The 18,828-nt window shown below is 41.9% G+C and overlaps 1 protein-coding gene across 10 annotated transcripts in view; it reads right to left on the bottom strand.

Moving 5' to 3' along the window:
- EXD3 (exonuclease 3'-5' domain containing 3) overlaps window positions 1-18,724 on the bottom strand; it is a 290,795-nt gene extending 272,071 nt beyond the window's left edge. For all 10 annotated transcript variants that reach the window (XM_055720414.1, XM_055720413.1, XM_055720415.1 and 7 more), the window contains exons 1-2: window positions 18,637-18,724; window positions 12,205-12,259 (exon numbers count right to left, since the gene is read on the bottom strand). The gene's annotated coding sequence lies outside the window, so the exon portion shown is untranslated. The remainder of the gene's footprint in view (window positions 1-12,204; window positions 12,260-18,636) is intronic.
- Between the last annotated feature and the right edge of the window lie 104 nt (window positions 18,725-18,828).

The raw sequence follows: 18,828 nt of genomic DNA on the forward strand, positions 1-18,828 counted from the left end.
TAAACTGCTCCATAATCTGGTATCAGGGGAGGCAATATCTTGTTTGGCTGGAGCTTTCTCACATGTTACCCTACGTTTGTCAAGACCAAATTTCACCTGCTAGTTTATTTTCCAATCATACAGAACCATAATGAGGTACATTTTCAGTTTTAGAGTTGACTATGCCAAAGTACTTCTAAATCACTCAGACTGTTATTTCTCTATCTGCCTTCCTCGGATCATCTGTGAAAGTGTTAAACGGCACAGGTCTCATAAGACTCCTGTGTCATTCTGATGGTAATCACCCTCCATTATAATGACAATTACTGCTACACATTTTCTCACCTTTTAACCAGTCACTGGTTTACTAAAGACCATTTGCTCTTATCCCTAGAAAGATCAGTGGCCCTAAGAAGCTGTGGCAAAGTACCTCATCGGAAAACATTTGAAAATCTGAGGATACCATACACACGGAACACCCTAATCCAGATGTTTGCCGAGCCTTTCAAGTCACTGAAGATTCATCAAGTGCAACTTTCTTTTTACAGAAGTCATGTTGACTCCTCCATGTTCATATAAAATCACGTGCCAAATAATTCTAATCTATATTATCCTTTTGATGATGATGATGATGCAGCATTATACAAGGCCAGATTTCTGTCTGCTGTTCCCCAAGCTCCCTGGAACTCTTTTGCACATTGGCATCATATCAGCCCTATTTATTCTGTAATAGGGCTGAGGAGGTTTTAATTGAAAGGTTGCACACAAGTGTTAATAATTCAACAGTTTCTCCCTTGAATCCCCCCTGAGCTCTAACACCCTGGTCCCTGCAGCCAGTTATGCTCACTGCATTCTTAAATTCTTCCATGAATAGTTGGGTTTGAGATGGGTTCTGGTAAAGAAACCATGAGGAGCATATAATCCTCAGAAACTCATTTGTTTCTTGCTGCTTCACCTTCTGCAAGTGATTGTTTCACACCTTACCCTTCAAGGGGTTTTGCAAACTTTTAGACAATCTTCTTATTCCCAATATTATTTGGAAAAGAACCGTTATTTTTTATACTTTCTGAAAGCTATTCCTCTTAAGTTTTTGGTGTTTCAAAGTGTTTGCTCCTTTCTGTCTTCCTCAGTTGGTCATGACTTAGCTTTTGGAAGGATGCCTCTGACTACAGCCTTTCTTCCCTGCTGTTTCACATCATAACTTTTCTCTCTCTCAACTGGCTTTTGATAGAGTCTTTAAATAATCTTCACACTACCTACAAACATTTCACCCTTCTCACTGCTTCTTTCAGTTTCTTTTTAACATGTTTCCTCATTCTGATGTACTTTCCCTTTTGAAATCAAGTATCACTTCACTGAAGTTCTTGACTTGGATTATTTCTGCAAGGATCTGTAAGTACATTTGTGTTCACACTCACAGAGGGCCACTGGCAGTAAAATTTTGTACCAGCTTTTGCACAATTCCCAGGATAAAGTCAGGAGTATCTTCTCTCTGGATTCCCTGACCAGATGTTTCCCAAGGCTGTCATTCTTGATACCCAAGAGGACTGGGATGCCAGTTTTCTCCCATTGTGTTTCCTATTTTAAAGCTACATACTCTGTACTAGTCTATACTTTTCCTATCTATGCGTTCTGACAATTTCTAATCTTAAGGATGCTGTTATTAATACAGTTATTTTCCTGATTTGACATTTAGCTTTAAGACACTGCACTATTCCCCCATGGGTTTAGACCACACTGTCATTTTTATGTAACCTACAAACTTGGTACTAGGGTGTCCCAATCAATGTTTTCCTTCCATTGACTTTCTTATAGCCCTGTTCAACAGTCTCACATAAGAAATAAGATGGATTATCTACAGAGGGTTTTTTTTAAGATTTCAGAGTCTGTCTAGAAATACATGCACATTTGGTCCAATTTTATTTTTTCATGTTATGTCAATGCTACTCTAATGGGAAAAACTGTCATATGATGACAATTGTCAATGACAAAGCAAACATGCTGGGTGTAAGTTTTAGCGATCAAACAGCTTGTGATGGTTTAACCTTGGCTAGATACCAGGTGGCCACAAAATCTGCTGTATCACTCCCCTCCCTCAAGTGGACAGGATCATTTTTTGGAGCGAAAACATAATGAAAAGCTCGTGGGTTGAGACAAGAACAGGGAGATCCACTTGGGGAAATTAGTGTAATTTATTACCATTCAAACCAGATAATGAGAAACAAATCCGAAAATTAAGAACACCTTCCCCCCACCCCTCTCTCTTTCCTATGCTCAACTTCACTCCCAAATGCCTCCTCCTCCTAAGCAGTGCAAGGGAACTGGGAATGGGGCTTGTGGTCACCTCATCACACATCGTTTCTGCTGCATCTTTCCTCCTCACACTCTTTCACTGCTCCAGTGTGGGTCACTGCGGGGTCCCCAGCCCTGCCAGCAAACCTGCTCCAGTCTGGGCTCCGCTCCCCATGGGGCCACAGGTCCCTGCCAGGAGCTGCTCCACCATGGGCTGCCCATGGGTCACAGCCTCCTTTGGGCATCCCCCTGCCCCATGGTGGGGTCCTCCCCAGGCTGCGGGTGGGGATCTGCTCCCCCGTGGGCTCCATGGGCTGAAGGGGACAGCCTGCCTTGCTGTGGGCTTCCCCATGGGCTGCCGGGGAATCTCTGCTCCAGTGCCTGGAGCCCCCTCCTGCCTCCTCCTGCACTGACCTGGCTGTTTGCAGGGTTGTTACTCTCACGTAGTCTCACTCCTCTCTTCCACTGCAATTTTGTCGTGCAGATTCCTCACCCCACCGCCACCCCTTCTTATATACCTTATCCCAGTGGTGCTACCACTATCACCAATAGGCTCAGCCTTGCCTGTTGGCAGGTCCGTCTCAGAGCCAGCTGGCATTGGCTCTGTTGTATATAGGGGAAGCTTCTAGCAGCTTCTCACAGAAGACATTCCTGTAGCCCCCACACACACCTTGCCACGCAAACCCAATACACAGCTACATTCACAAAAAGCCGGGAAGCATTGCTTGAATGGTTATCTAATAAATTCCTGCATCAAGCATTTTAGTTTCTTCCAGACTTCTAAAGCTTCCTATTATTTGCCAACAGAAAGGGCTACAGATACGTAATGACAGGAAAAATGACCCAGCAAGTGTATTTTCTACTAGTCACTACAGACAAAAGACATAACCTATACTAATTAAGCCAGCAACGCCAAGGGAAGGAGGGAAATCTTCTGGTGTCTTGATTTTGGGGTTAACTTGTATGCATTTAGGAAACTTTTATGAATGTGACAATGTACTTTGAAATTTCTCCATATCTATTATAATTTCAACGTGTCCCTGAACTTACACACTAAGATACACATGGGAAGAGACCTGATCATTAGCGCTTCTTACATCTCTTAAAAGGGAAAAAAACAAAGAAGAGTAATTTATCCTACAGAGCTACCTGAAAATCTACAGAGGAAGAAATCACCAGAGAAAAGCTGCATCTACTGGACTGAATAACTTACTTAGTTACTGAGAAAAAGAAGAGCAAATGTAGTTACAAACTGCTGTTGGATTTTCCTGTCACCCAAAACCCAACACTTAATTACCTGCCACTCTAGAAAAGTGGCTAGTTCAGCTTACTTCTCAGTTTATCAGGTTGTTTTCCCTGTTTGTTCTACAGAGAATGTGAAAGGTGTTAATTACTCTTCAAGAAAGGTAATTAGTATTTAACTATTATTCATCATGTAAGTACAGAATAACTGCATTGCTTCTGTTGTGTTGTCCTTAATAAATACATGAACATCAAGAAAGATGAATCAACATAAACATCAAGAAAGATGAATCCACAGGACAGAAACAGTTCTACTCATCTCAAGAAATTAAAAATAATTGCTCTCCTTGGAAGTTCAGCATCAAATGCATCACTGACAGCAACATTTTCTTTAGAATGTTTAAGAAAAGCAACAAATGACAGGACTTTGTAAGCAGTTTATTTTCACTGCTCACTGAAAAATAACCATGACAGTTATTTAACCCTCACCAAACTCTTCCTGTTGATGTTCACATTGATGCTGATCATGTTTGACACCTCAAAATAGCACGTCAGTAAGAAAATAAGCTATAACTGAAAACTTCTGATTAAGCACGATTTTGTTTTTCAAACACCTGTAATGCTAATAATACTGCCTTTTACCGAGGTATAAAATGAGCAACATAAAGAAATTGCTGAAAAACTGAATGCTGGACATAACGTTACAGACAACATTTGCAGGTCAAAGGCTTAATCCTCACAGAAAGAAAGACAAAGTTACTAAAGAGGGAACAAAAAGCATCAGCCCTAATATTACACACACTGGTTAAACGTGTCAGGTGACTATACAGCGAGTTATGAAATGGGTTTTAGGCATCAGCAAGTATTTTAAGTGCTGTTGTTCATTCAGCTGAACCCTCCATTATGCTACCTCCGTTCCTGAAGCTGCTACGGTTATATAGACAAAGACTCCCTTATCATAGCTATCACTTGAAAGAGTACAGAAAGTAAAGTGAAAGTGATTAATGTTTTCCAGTTATTACACTGTAATTCATACCATATCTTAAATTGTCTTGAGTAACAACTACTATCTACTGCTCTAAATCACACAAAAGCAGCCGCAGAATCTGCCAGTTAGTTGTTCAGCATTTACTCACCCCTAGAAGAAAAACTATGGGCCTTGCAGTTACACTTTTTAAAGGGTTTGTGAGTACATTATCCAGCAATGAGAACAAAGAAAGGCAGGCATGTTTAAAATGTTTACATTTTCATTCACCATTTATAATGAAGCTTACCAATAGAATAACAAATACCAAAGAAGGCAAATTAACGTAAAAATAAGACACCGTGAGAACAGGTTTAAGGGGGAGGGGAAATGTTTACATCATTTTCCAGAGTAAGCTGAAGGAATTCTCAGTGCTCAGGACAATATGGCCCAAGGGAAATGGTAATGGGAGAGAAATAAATTCTTTCACCTCTGGGTTGAAATCCAAGTCAGGCTGGTAGTAGCCAAGAACCATTAGCTTAACATCTGCTAGCTGTTTGGTAACCCATGTGAAGTGAGTTATATTCCTTAGTGCCCACATCACAGTCCCACTAATTGGCACCACGTTGGCAATCTAAACAGAGAGGTTAAAGTCTGAACATACAGCAAGCATGAACTACAAGACTAGTCAACTTCAGTTTTGAGTACATATGTGATAAATTATACATTTGGTATATATAACTCCATCTAATTGCCCCACCATCCTGTTTTGCCCTCAGAATAAAATTGTAAATCCAGACAAGCCAACAAACTGTCAGCATTCCCTTGTCAAGCATACAGTTTCTGAATCAGTAAGACACACTAAGTCCATTACTATTCAACATAACTTAAGCAACTGCTTAAATTTTGAGCAAAATACTGTACAGCATAAAGTTAAGCATGAGCTAAGGTGTTTGGATAATAGGTAGCAATATCTGTAAACACAGTATATTTTTCTTAACTTCAGTTTTTAACTGAAAAATGCAACACTCACTCAAAAGGCAGATATAGTCTTATAAATCCCAAATAACAAGGCACCTTAATAACTCTGTCTTTCCTCCTTCAGCAGCCTCCCAACAGAAAGTGCAAAGGAACAAAGCTCACCCAAGAACAAGACCCATTAACTTTTAGAAAATTATCCTTTGTATTGCTCCCATGGTAAAACATTTGTGTCTAAGGACAAAAAAAAGACATGATTATCTCTTAATAAATAGCAATAAAAGAAAATCAAATTTTCGTATCATCTGAATATGGCAGCATAAAAACTGGCTAAACTATGAAGGAAGGAAACTTGTGTTACAGTTTAGAAACTGTTCCCGATGTTTACACATCACTTCAGTTTAAAGAACTGCTTATAATGGGAACATGATGAAAGCTGTTGAGCATGAAGGGAGATATAAACAAAGCCAAAAGAAGCATCTTTGCCAGAACTCTACCAGAAAACAGAATCACAGAGTAAGTTAGTTTGGGAGGGACCTCTAGAGGTTTCCAATCCAATCAGCTGCTCAAAGGATGGCCAACTTCAAAGCTGGACGAGGTTGCCCAAGGATATTTTAGATGAAAGCACAACATAGTACAATGCCCTGCAAAATCCATGTATAAAGAAATTGTTCTTGCTAGCTGAATACCCCTTTCATTTACCACTGCTCTGGAAAGATTCAAGTTCTAAGCTGTTTTGAGAAGTAATAATGGCTAGCTTAAGAACAGTGATAAACTGAAAAGCAAACAAACCTAATTAAATACCCATTAGTACCAAGGTTTGGAGAACTTAACTTGGTAGAATGCAGACTTGAGGACAGAAGACTGCCTGAGAGAGCTTGGAAAATAAAATCCTCCAAAGATCCATGATTTATCTTCTGTTGGAAAGGTATGCTCAGCCCTCATAAGAAGCACACAGGCAGTGACAAAAGGCCAGTTTGCAGGAAAACAAACCACCACACCACCACTCCCCAGTAAGTCTGAACATGGCTGTGGAATGCAAAGGGATGGATTATTTTTTCTTCTGCAAGAAACACTTGCAGAGTTAACATCCAGAGAATCTGACAGCATCTAAGCTGCCTTGAACATGAACAGTCTGCTTCTTTTAGCACAGGCTGCTAACCATTGCCTGGCTTACCTATCCTCTGACAAAGCCAGACCAGTTTAACCCCTACAAAAATACACTACCAGTTCCTAGTGTCTGCCCATGCACTGCCGAGGATTTTGTGCTCCTTTTTCAAAAGTCTGGTGGACCAAGGGTTCTGCCTGATACAGCAACACCACTCCTTCCCCAGAGCTACAGCATCACTACCAGGCCTGCTTTTTCCCATCACTGACTACTAAAGCCTCGGAGGTAGATCTGTTCTTACTCTTTTCTATAATTTTTGAGAAGTAGAATAGGATCATGCCACATTTTTAAAATGCCAGACAAATTCCTTCTGCTTGAAGACACATTATTATTAGCTTCTTTTAAAATCACACCACTGCAAATAATTATATTGACACTTGAGGTAGGATCTGCGGTGCTGACATCTGAAAGAGAATTAAGTGAGACTGTGATGACTGCCAGGAGTCTTAACATACGCTGGAAGAAACAAAGCCAGCACCAAAGACAATAGATATTGCAACCATTCTGCCTTTGGCTGGGTTCAGCCCACCAAGCTGCCAGTTCAGGATGTTCCAAAGTAAATCTTCAGAACTAATTTATGATGCTAGAGGAGTTAGTTGTGTGATAAGGTCCAAGTAAAGGTTATAATCAAATGATGCAGTGAATGCTTTATTGAGCAGCTCTAACATGCAATTCTGAACCCTCATGCAGGTATCAAGTAAGCACTGACACTCAAATAAACGTTTTCTCACAAAACCAAGTACAGAAATAATACCAAATTCATGAGTTTCCTGAGAGTAATTCCTCTCCATTTGGAAAACAGGAGGAGTCCAAGAAAAAAATCCTTCTCTGCAGGGGAGGGAGGCAGGAAGGAAGGAAATGTGAATTACATACACCTCTGGATAAGTCCTCTTTAAAAAAAAAGGAAGGAAATTAGAGTTAACTAAAAAGAGCATGTTTAGCATCACTGCACAAGCCAGCAGTGAAAAAAAAACCAAGTAGGAAATCCTGGCTAAAGATAATGCTGCCTCCTCCTGTCACTGTTGGGCTTTCCACATTCATTGAGACAGGGAGAGGTGAAAGGTCCATTTTTCACTCTTCCATTTGCAGCATCGCTTTGAAGTCACCTACAAATCCGTCGCTATTTGATGGTTACCTCTCCCTATGGCATCCTATGCTTTTTTGTAATAAGGCTGTTAAAAAACATGTGTTTTCACTTTTTTTTTATTAAAAAAGGATAACTCATAACTGACCAGACAAAGGCTCTGTTGATACAACAACATGTGGATTAAATCTGAAAAGAGAAGGAAAGCTGTTCTATTAAACTGACAATCCTGCACAGAGGGCTTATATCTAAACTGGTGTAATAAATCAACAGGAAAGATTTCTCTTTGGCAGAAACAACCATTTATTTAGGCATGGAACAAGAGCATTTTAAAGTTGCTCTGGACACTACACAAAACGGTTTCTTCAGTTTTGTTCTCTTTTGTTTTCTTTTGTATTTTAAATATATCCCCAAAGTTTTGCATTTGCTTTACTTAAAAATATTTACTTTTTGGCACTTAAACCTATGACAGGTCAGCCAGCCAGCACCACTGGGCTCTTAGCTAAACTGCTCCCGCTGAAAAAAAACAAACCAAACCAAAACCAGCCCCCAAAACCGCAGGGGGGGTGGGGGGGAAGTTGCTTGCTCCATTTACATTATTACATCAGACAAAAGACTGGCCTAAATTTATGCTTTCCCGCATTATGCTCCTCTCCTGTGTTTTCATAAATCCACATTCTACTTCTTCCCTTAAATTCTATTAGTAGTGGCTTTTTCACTATTATTTTAGTGGGAAACACTCTCCAGTTATTGCTGCCTACCCATATCAGACAGCAATTTGTCCCACAGTATCTTCTGAGATCAACATAACAACTTGCCATATCAGAACGTCAATCTGGAGGCAGGCTAACAGTAGGGAGGTGCTCAAGAAACTCCAGTCACAACACCATCCTCAAAATGCTACCCAGAAACACACATTTGGTCTCCAGATCTTAAGTGTTTCATACAAACATGCTCAAGCTTCTCTTCAGCACGTTCTGTAGATGTCACTGGCTCCTAGATAACTATCATTTTTTAGAACACCCACACTGTGCGTAAGAACAGCCAAAATATGTGGTAAAACACGTGAGAGGGCATCTACATATGGGATGGAGTATAACAAGGGGGCGAAGATTTTGGCTGAAGCCTCTGTCATTCCTAACATCATTCACAGGAATCACAAGAGTTGAAGTCTTCAAAACCATTAAAAATACAATCCCTAGCCTCACAGATGAAAGTGCTTTAAACTCAGCAACTGTTGTTGGTGGGTTTTTTTCTACCAGGTGAGTCTTTATGTATTCCATGCCACCTTAAATTCCATTTGCCAGTCAGGCAAATAATTTCCTCAGAAGCTACAGCTGATGCAGTCACTCAGTGCCATCCCCCATAGCTTGACAGGCACAGGCCACCCTGCCTTGCCTGCTGCCCTATTCCCAACTCCCCAAAACAATCCAGGAGGCCACACAACAGACCCACGGGTCAAGCCTGGGCTGCTCACTCTCCCTGACCCACTGCCTCTGCCCCAGAGGAGCTGCTGTTGCCACCCTCCCACAACAGGTGGGGAGAGATGGGAAGCATATACATTATTCTGCCTGCCTTTAGCCCAACAGCTGTTTGGCAAGGCCACTTAGCCAAGACTTCACTGTCAGAGCTGCTGACCTGGTGCCAATCAACTGCCTTACTGCAGGAGTCACTCTGCAGTGCTTCTTCCCACACACCTGCAGCCACCCACATGGCACCATGTCTCAGCTCACCTTCAGCTGCCCCCTCACGTACCCTCTAGTTGGGACGGACACTGAAGAACTCCTGAGAAGCAGCACCTCAGCTTTCCTGCCTTACCCCAAGCAACCACTCTGCCAAAAAAGCTAACAAGAAGCCGTACTAGTGGGACAGAATGGGAAGGTGCAAGAGGAGATTAAAAACCAGGAGAGGGAAAAGATGGCCTGACAAGTACTTTTTCTTATTATTCTGCTTTAATTTGGGAGAAGCAGAGTCTCATGGCCATTACAGTTCATGGAAGCACTACGTAGTTATTTAGGATACCAAGCAAATGTCTTCTGGCTGTAGCACAGAATCTGCTCTGACAAACTCTCAGGCTGTCAATGTCTACTATCTTTAACCCACAGATGACAAAGCTGTCACCTCTGAGTAAAGCTAAACCCCTGGCAAGAAAGACATGCCAGTCCCAACTGGAAGGAACAGTTCCCAGTAAGGAGACAGCCAGACAACTGGTTTCTGTTACTGCCCTATTTTGTGACCTTATTCAAATCACACACCCACGTGATGCCTCTTCTCTCATCTTTGAGAGGCACATGAGCACCACCGATGAGTGGGTACATAGCACCCAAGCTACTAGCAGCAAAGCTAATGCAGAAGTGGGCATTTAGAGGCCAAGTAAAGCAATATATTAAAGCTGAGGTTTATGCTGTGTAGGCACAGTTCCAGCATAGGAAACATGTACTTCAGTTTTGCCAAGCCAATCCAGTGTGGGTATGATTCAGTGCTAATTGCTCAGAAAAACGTTTCAAGTTACACCGGTTTGGTATGCTTTTTTAAAAGCAAAACAAGGTATGTTTTGGACAAAGTTAAGATTATGTTTATGTTTACAGACAATGTGACTCCTGCATATAAAGGATGCTTCTCCTTAGACAGCAAACTAAAAACATCGAGAAAAGTCAAAGGTAATGCAAATGATCTGGCTCTATAATCTTGCCAGAACAGAAGAAGCACCAAAGCAGTTAAGCAATAATCATGGTCTTAAATTTGACTTCCCTGACTCCTGCTTTCTTCAATATTTTAATTATATTTTAAAAAAATTTTAAAGCACTTCAGATTTCAAAGCACATTTATATACATTGATTAATTCTCCCAAGGTAAAAATCATTATCCTCTTTATTACAGAAGGAAAGTGAAAGACACAATAAGTTGTTTGTCATAGGCACAGAAGGAACTGATATAAGAGCTGGTATTAAAACCCAAGACTTTCTGAAGCAACTTACTGTTTCTGAAGGTTGTTTTATTTTGGGGTTTGTTTTGTTATTTTTTTTTTAAGATGATAGCAACAATACAAAAAAATTCCAAAATGGATATAATTTAGGATCAAGGCAGTTTATGGAGTAAAGGCCACGAGAAAAGCAAGTTACTGAAATTATTTAGTTAATCCACATTTGGGAAACTATAGTAAATTTTTGGACAGATTGTTGTTCTGTTCCATATAAAGCAAAGCATTAAATCAGCCCCCAACACAGTCAGTCTTGTCTTGCATAACAAGACAGCGAAGTATATAGGGTAATCCATCTCCTGCTTCACAGTTCTGCACTGGGGCAGCCAATTACATTTTGGTTAGGACTTTTTGCTGAAGAGTGCTGTAAATGCTGACAGCAGTCTTGCCATGCGTTATTCAAGAGTGCCCTCTAACGAGGCTATAGCAACATTTCAGAGCACGTACAAGGGGCACTATAAAAACCCAAAATGAGACTTTCCAGAAATTTCTCATTAAACAACAAGCTTTGATTCCATTTGAACAAAAGGGAAAAACAGATCATATACACTAACTGGTGACTGTTCCTGCACAGATATTTTACATGTCCTTGTATTACACAAGCCCTCATTGGTAAATATCTCAGTAAGCAGCAGTACTAAAGAGAAAGATAAGAAAATTCACAGTTATCCCATTGTGAAAGAAGAAAGGATACAGAATCAGATGGTGTCCCAGGGCAGTTAACCCAGTATAAGATAAACTGAGTTCTATACAATCCACTTTATCTGTAAGGAACTGCTCAGTAACTTTCAACACAGGATATAGTTAAATTAATCTTCACAAAAATAACTGTGTATCATGAATGAAGTTCACAAATCAAAATTGAATCCTCATAAATCTACTCCCTAATAGACCACTGTACCATAAAATATTATTTGAAAGGATGCCTTCATCTAAGAGTGGTCACACAAACTGCAGTGATGAAACACTATTTGCTAAAAATTTGTACAACTGGTACTTGGTTTGTTGTTAAGTTCCCTTTCACCTACCTACAGAAATTAATAAACCATGCTGCAAACAAAAGATGTCTGTATTACATTCAGAAGAAAACTCCACACAGAAAAGCTGATACTGATCCTCAGAACAGAAATTAATGTTAAAAATCACAATGTCAAATTGTCAGAATAGGACTGTTCCACTTAAAGATCTACCTATAAATATACAGTAAGGGCACAGTTGCTCAGTGTGGGATCAGAACAGTCCTAGCACCCTGGGCAGTTGCTGCTCCATCCTGCACCAAGGCACCCTACCCAGCTGTCCCCCAAACACCCAAGCTATGAGCATAAGTGGAAAGAAATCAACACAGTAATCAAAATTGAAAATGATCCTTTTTTAAGCTCAGACAAGACAAGAGACTTGAAAGGAGTGGGAATTCTGTAAGCTGTACCACCCCTGTCCTGCCCGATGTGGAGTTTGCCCCCATAATATCAAATGCCCTTGAACAGGCTCAGGTAGAGAGAGAGATACAACCAACTCACCCCTGAAGGAGGACCTGCTGAGTGATGTCTGGGGAATTCCACTGCCACCACAGAGCTGCAAGGAAGCAAACAGGCCTGTTAACATGTGGAGCTTTTTGCACGCTTACAAACACAACACCTAAGCTCCACTGATCCTACCTTAAGCACTTCATTAAGTGCTATCTTGGAAAAACAGAGATTGATAGGCATCAAATGTTTTCTTGGACCAGTGTCTTACATACATGCAAACATTTTTACTTCTTGCTAAACACCTTTGCTGTAACGTTAAGATCACATGGCTGAGTCACAAAAGGCTAACAAGAACACCATACTGATATCAGAAAATGTTCAGAGAACCACCGTCCTAATCCATACAGCTTAGCCACTTTAACAAACACAACATCAGGAAACCTCCACTCCCATCCATCCGAATGATCGAGTGGCAACCGCTGCTTACAAAATAAAAACCAAACAATAATGCTTTCAGTTACATGGCTAATAAAAAACCTGCTTTGCACAGTCTGAAACTGCAGCTGTTTATCCTGTAAAGCAAAATTGCACTCCCCTTCTCAAAAAGCCAAACACATTTTCTTTCAGTTTGTAACAGTGGGAGATTTTTATCCCCAAGGAATATTTTCCAAAAATTTACAGGCAATTGTGTAACCTAAGAAAACCCACATGGAGCAGTTTTAAACAGCAAGTATTTCCCAAGCAGTGCAAAGTTCCTCCTGTGCTCTCTCACATTTCCAAGCATTCCTCGCAGCACTGCTATTTCCAGCCAACTTTTCTCTTGACATAACAGCTTATCCCTTGAGGAGGTTCAGGCAGAGTTTGACAATAAAAAGATCAGGAGTGGATAGAGTGTGTCCTGGATGTTTTGAAAAAGGGACTTTCCTATTCGTGAACATGTAACCCAAACAAGGCTCAATAAATTTGTGTGAAAATAAAAAATTATCATAAAGTGCCTTTTGAACCACATAGCTGAAAGTTTCAGCACAGAACAAAAAATGTAAGAACAAAAAATCCTCTGAAATTAGCAACCGAACCACATAGTTATATGCATAGCTATAAGGGTAACCCCTTGTATTGTAAAATATTTTGCTTTTTGAAGGCAAGATGAGCAACAGCCAAGAATAAATCATATCAAATGAGTATAACTAGCCATAAAATGAAAAAAAAAAAAACCAGCATTATTTTAATCAAAAAAGAACAGTCTAAAATGACAGCAGCCACACATTTAGACTTAACATGGAGTGTGACCATATCCTTGGCAAAGCTGGAGATGTAATAAAGAGGAATTTATTTAAATGCATGAAATACATGTAGAGCTAGAGATTCTTCAGCTCTAGCTTGGTAATGTGTAACAAGAACCACGGTAATGCTGAGTTTAGCAACACATGCTTAGTAAAACGCACAGGAGTCAGATCTTACCTACACTGACACAAATGTGCAGCTATGTTTTCACAAACAGATTCAGTAATGGCGAATACCAAAGCACTGAGCAGAGAATCTGGCTTCTATACTATGACATAAAAAAGAGGCTTTGACACCATTTTTTATTTCAGTAGCTAGCAGGTAAGGCCTATAGGAACAGCAGCTCCCAGAGCTCTGTATTGGGATGCCAGTGTAAACCAAACCTACCTACGTTTCAAAATTGGTTCTAGTTAGTGTTGCAACTTTCAAGCACAGGGAACACACAACTTTGTGCCAGTGGGGTATACTGGTCAGAGAAGGAGCAGAGCCCTCATATTTTACAGGTGGTTGCACAGAAGCTGAAAGATTTTTAGCTGCTTCTGCTCTGATCAGATTCCAAAACAGTTAATCTTTCCTTAGCTTCATCTGCCTGTTTCTTGCAGAAGACACTGCAAAGAGGATTATTCTATAAGAATTAGTAACACATGATTTCTTTTTTTCTTAGAAATGTCTTTGAAAATAGCAATTGCCTCAACCCTCAGACAGGCTTGTCTGTACTTAGAGCAAACACCAAGGACTACGCCCAGAGTATTGTCCGAAGTGAGCAGCAAAGCTGAGACAAAAGATGTTAATTATATAAGCTGGGTGTTCTTGCTCGATTTTTATCTGCAGACCACAAAGCATTATTTGCTCCAGCAGGTAGTTAGCACAGCTGGGAAAGGACATCCTACTCCTGATCTCAAACAGCTGGACAAGACTCTCACACTCCAGGCCCAAGTTAATGCCATTTGGTCACATTGCAACACCAAACCTCCATGTGGATTCACAAAAGAAACAAGATTTTTATCCTCTGGGAAAACAGCTTTCCAGACTTCTCTGCTGATAGAAATCTATCTGGAGTTTCTCTTCAGCCCTCCCTTATCCCACGCATACACTCTCCCCTCTTTCATTTTTCCTGCAAGAATTTTTCAGACTTTTATCACTGACATCTACCATAGTTGTTCCTACACTATATTATTAGTTTATTACACATTAATTCAATAAAAGATGAAAATGTGAAACAGCACGATGTTCAGCACTTAGCGTAGCTATTTCTGCTAATGTAATTCTATTCCTCTATCACACTACTCAGTTCCTCTATGGCCATCCCTTCCTCCAACGCATGTGATTACAAAGGCGAGCTGCTTGGGGAGGCTGTCATAGCATCAAGCACCCTCAGAGCACTACCAAAAAAAAAAAAGTTGTGTGGTGTTTTTTTTTTTTTTTAAAGGCACTTGCATATTACACAAACTCAGTAATTAGTTTTTGAATCACATTATTAAAACTTGGTTCAGGAGAACACTTAATTCCAATAAGATGTCTCTGTCAAACTGTTCCTTGTGTTGGCCTATGCCCCCTCATCCCCTCTCAAGCTACAGCACTTCACACACCAGCAAGTTATTTAATGCAAGTTTGGGTAAAATTATTCACAGGAGCAACTGCTTTGGTTGTCAAGGAGTATAAATGCATAGACCTCCTCCTCTCACCAACTGTGAACAGATGCATCTACCTCTGCATTAAGATCAGTAAGCTATAATGCCACAGAGTCCTGGCAGAGCTGAACAGAGGACTCCCACCACAGTGTTTACAGGGACCCCTCGCTTCTCCTCTCACCTCTCTCCAAGCTGCCTTTAGGGAACAACAGAAATTACACTTGTTTCCTGTTTGCCATGGCTTACGTTAAGGACCCACGCTACTTTGCATGACTGTAAAAGGACCAATTTGACATGTTGCAGTTCAGTCCTTCGGAACATCTGCACGTGTTCTGTGCACTGCTTATTTGCCTGATGCAGTTTCATACAAAGAGCATGTTTGACTCCCCCAACAAAGAGAGCTGAGAAAAGTTTGCTGCAACTGTTAAACTATAAGCACCAACAAAATGGTGCAGGTGATTGTTAATGATTTCTAATAGACAAAATTATTATCTTAAAAACTCTAAACAGAGGTCTTCTGATGGATCGGTTCCATTCCACAATATGCATTTTGCTGATTCTACTCCACATGCTAAATTTTTATTAAACCTGCCCTATTGCTTGTGCATACTGTGAGAAAAAAACATGGAACCAGAAGTCACGGCTGTAAGTGATGCTTCTGCCAAAAATCTCACACACAGCCCCAGCAGGTGCATGTTTCCATGTAAAACCAGTGAGGCAAGTCCTCCAAGCACACCAAAATGCACAGTGCTACTACATAAGAGACAGAGTTTCACTATTCATGGAAGCACAGAGAGATTTGTTTATTGATCATCATTAAAAAGCCATAATTTCAGAGCGAGTCAACAGATCCTCTAGTTGACTCTATCATCCAATATCATCGAAAGCACTCTTGTCCTATAGAAAAAACACATTGAGACAAATAGAACCCAAAATCCTTTTAACAAGAACCTGATCAGATAAAAACAGTGCCAGCAGGAAGTCCCAGTATGAAAACTATGCTCTAGCTGAGGTTGAAAAACTGGTATGATGCCGTAACAGATCAGACTTTGCTGGAAATCCCTTCCTGACCTCAAATCCGGATCACACTGCAAGTATATGGGGAAGACATAGTAAATGAGGGAGAGGATTCTCTGAACTAGTATAGCAGAACCGTTTGTCCAACGCAGTGTTTGCTCTTTGTGGCCAAACTGATGATTTAAAGAACAATGTAGGAAGAAACATGCTACCTTAACTTTACCTTTCTCTGTAAGAACAGCATGCAGAATTCCCCCTTGAAGCACAGGTTCATCCAAAAGCACAAGACCACTTAAACCTATCTTAATTTAGAAGTATGGCTCTTTAAGCAACATTTAAAAAAAAATAATTTCCTGCTATTTCTGCAGCCAAGCAGCCTAATTTCTGCAGCCAAGCAGCCTAAGTAGTACAGAGTCCCAACAGGTGGCTCACTGATAATCTCACCAATTTTCCCCAAACCACATGGACATCCTTGCACCAGCAAGTTGTCCAAGATTTCAGGTGTAAGCCCATCTTCAAAATTGTTAGCGTGTCAGCTTAAGAGCTCCCAGTAACAGCTAGCCCTTAACCTCTCCCATGAACTATTCCTGTAATTAACCTCCATCACTACTAGGAAATTGTGTCATATTTAAAAGCATTTGTGTAGCTTTGACTTTCAGTTACTGGATCTCATTATGCCTTTATTGGAAAGACTGAAAACATTCAGCTATCAGATAACTTTCCCATAGGCATGGATTTCCACATGAATCACTGAGCCACTTCTTAACCCTCTTCTCTTGGATGTGCCTGAATAAACGGGGTTAATGTTAAGTCTGCTACATGACTTGTTTTCCAGAACAAGAGCATTTTTGTGGTCTCCTCTGAACTCTCCAGTATTTTCACATCTTACTTGAGAGCTACTGTAACTGGAGATTATGTCCTAGTAGCCCATTCTAACAAGACCATGTGCACACACATGATGAGTCCAACTTGATTCTCTTCAGAAAAAAAAAATCCACCAACCAACAATCAAATGAACTCTTCTCACACAGTGAAGTTCAAATTATGTCACTGATGCAACTAAGTCCTGCAAGTCACTGCCTGCCACCTCTGTGTGATAGGAAGCTATCATGGTTTCTAGAGTTTACATATTTTTTTCATTATATTGAGATCCTTCTCCCACATGGAACCATCTAACCAGGAAGGTCAGATAAGGCTATAGCAGCAACATCTTGTCACTGATCATCACACCTATCTGTCATCAGCAAACTTTAACAGCTAAGGTTATAAAACTTCTTTTGGGTAATTTAAATCTGTATTAGTATTTGAGCAAAGAATTGCTAAGTGGAGGAGCTGACTAGAAGTAGCTGACCCATTTGTGTCTTCCAATTACTGACCAAGAGGCAGGATTAGTTCCTAAGGTGATTCTTAAATTCTGCCTTGATGCCTTACACCACCATCTGTGTTTAATTAAATTGTCAGGTCACACTAGAGCCAAATTCCTCAAATAATTTCAAGTATGTGATACCAACTGTATCATCAGCTGACTTAACCAGATCTTGAAATCCCCTCTCGAGAAGGAACAAGGGGGGAGAGGGTGTCTCTTTTTCTAAGCATATGGGGTTTAGCCTTTAAACTCCACACTCCTTGTCTTTGTTGTATCTAATCGTTTATATTACCCATTCATTTCATTTTATTCCTGCTACTGACATCAGGTTAACAAACTCGCCTTTTTTGCTTTCCTAAATCACATGCTTCCCACATGGGCAGACAATATTCGTGGTACTTCCAATTCCACAGGCTTTTTTCCCCATTTTCCAAAATGTTTAAAACCAGCGACCAGTTTGTTTAAACCCAAGCCGCTGGAAAACACAACGCTTCTACTGCTGCCAACAGCAGGGTCGCCACGGATTCCTCTGGCTTCCATCGGTAGCTTGCAATTCGGTCACTCCAGTTATCTGTAAACCACGCCATCATGTCCGGCAACTAGGCACGGGCTGGAACTAGGTAATTAGCTGTAATTACGGACTCGCAAGCGGCGCTCCCCGCCCTCCTTGCACACCGCCTCAGGCCCCCTCAGGCCCCGGAGGGCGGGAAACCGCCCGGCGCGCGCCTCGCCTCAGCCGGGGCCCGCTCGGCCCGAGGCACCACGGCCAGGACGGCGGCCGGCCCAGGCCCAGAGCCGAGACCCGGGGGGAGGGCTACAAACACCGGTACCGAGGGGCTGGCCCCGCAGCAGCCCCACCACCACCTCGCCGCGGTACCGTAAATACCGGCAGGCGCACACCCCGCCGGCCGCTACCGTATTGGTGCGCCGCGCGCGGCCCCGCCGGGAGGCCGAGAGACGCTTCGTGGCTTTATTTCGGCTGCAGAGTGCGTACACCCGGAGCGGCCCCGACGGCCCCCGCCCGCCGCTCCTCCCGGGCTTCCGAGGCCTAAAGTCCGCTGGCCGGGCCGGGCTGGCTCCGGCCGGGGCGACGACGCGCTTACCCCCACCCTAGGGCTGCGCGTGGACCCGGCCCCGCCGCGGCCCTAGGCTTCCACGGAGCGGCAGCCGGCTCCTGCCACTCACCTGGCACCGACCCGGAAGCGGCGGCGGGAGCTGCGGCGTCCGCCGCCCTAAGCCTTCCCCTCCGCCCCGCCCGCCGCTTTTCTGTGGGTGCCGCCGCGCCGCGCCTGCAGGGGGCGCTGCCGCCTGTAACAACGCGGCGAGCCCCCAGGGGCGGGCCCGGCCCAGGGGAGCAGGGGGTTACCGTATTTCCCA

Source organism: Falco cherrug, chromosome 9 (assembly GCF_023634085.1).
Source record: "Falco cherrug isolate bFalChe1 chromosome 9, bFalChe1.pri, whole genome shotgun sequence".
Classification (NCBI taxonomy): Eukaryota; Metazoa; Chordata; class Aves; order Falconiformes; family Falconidae; genus Falco; species Falco cherrug.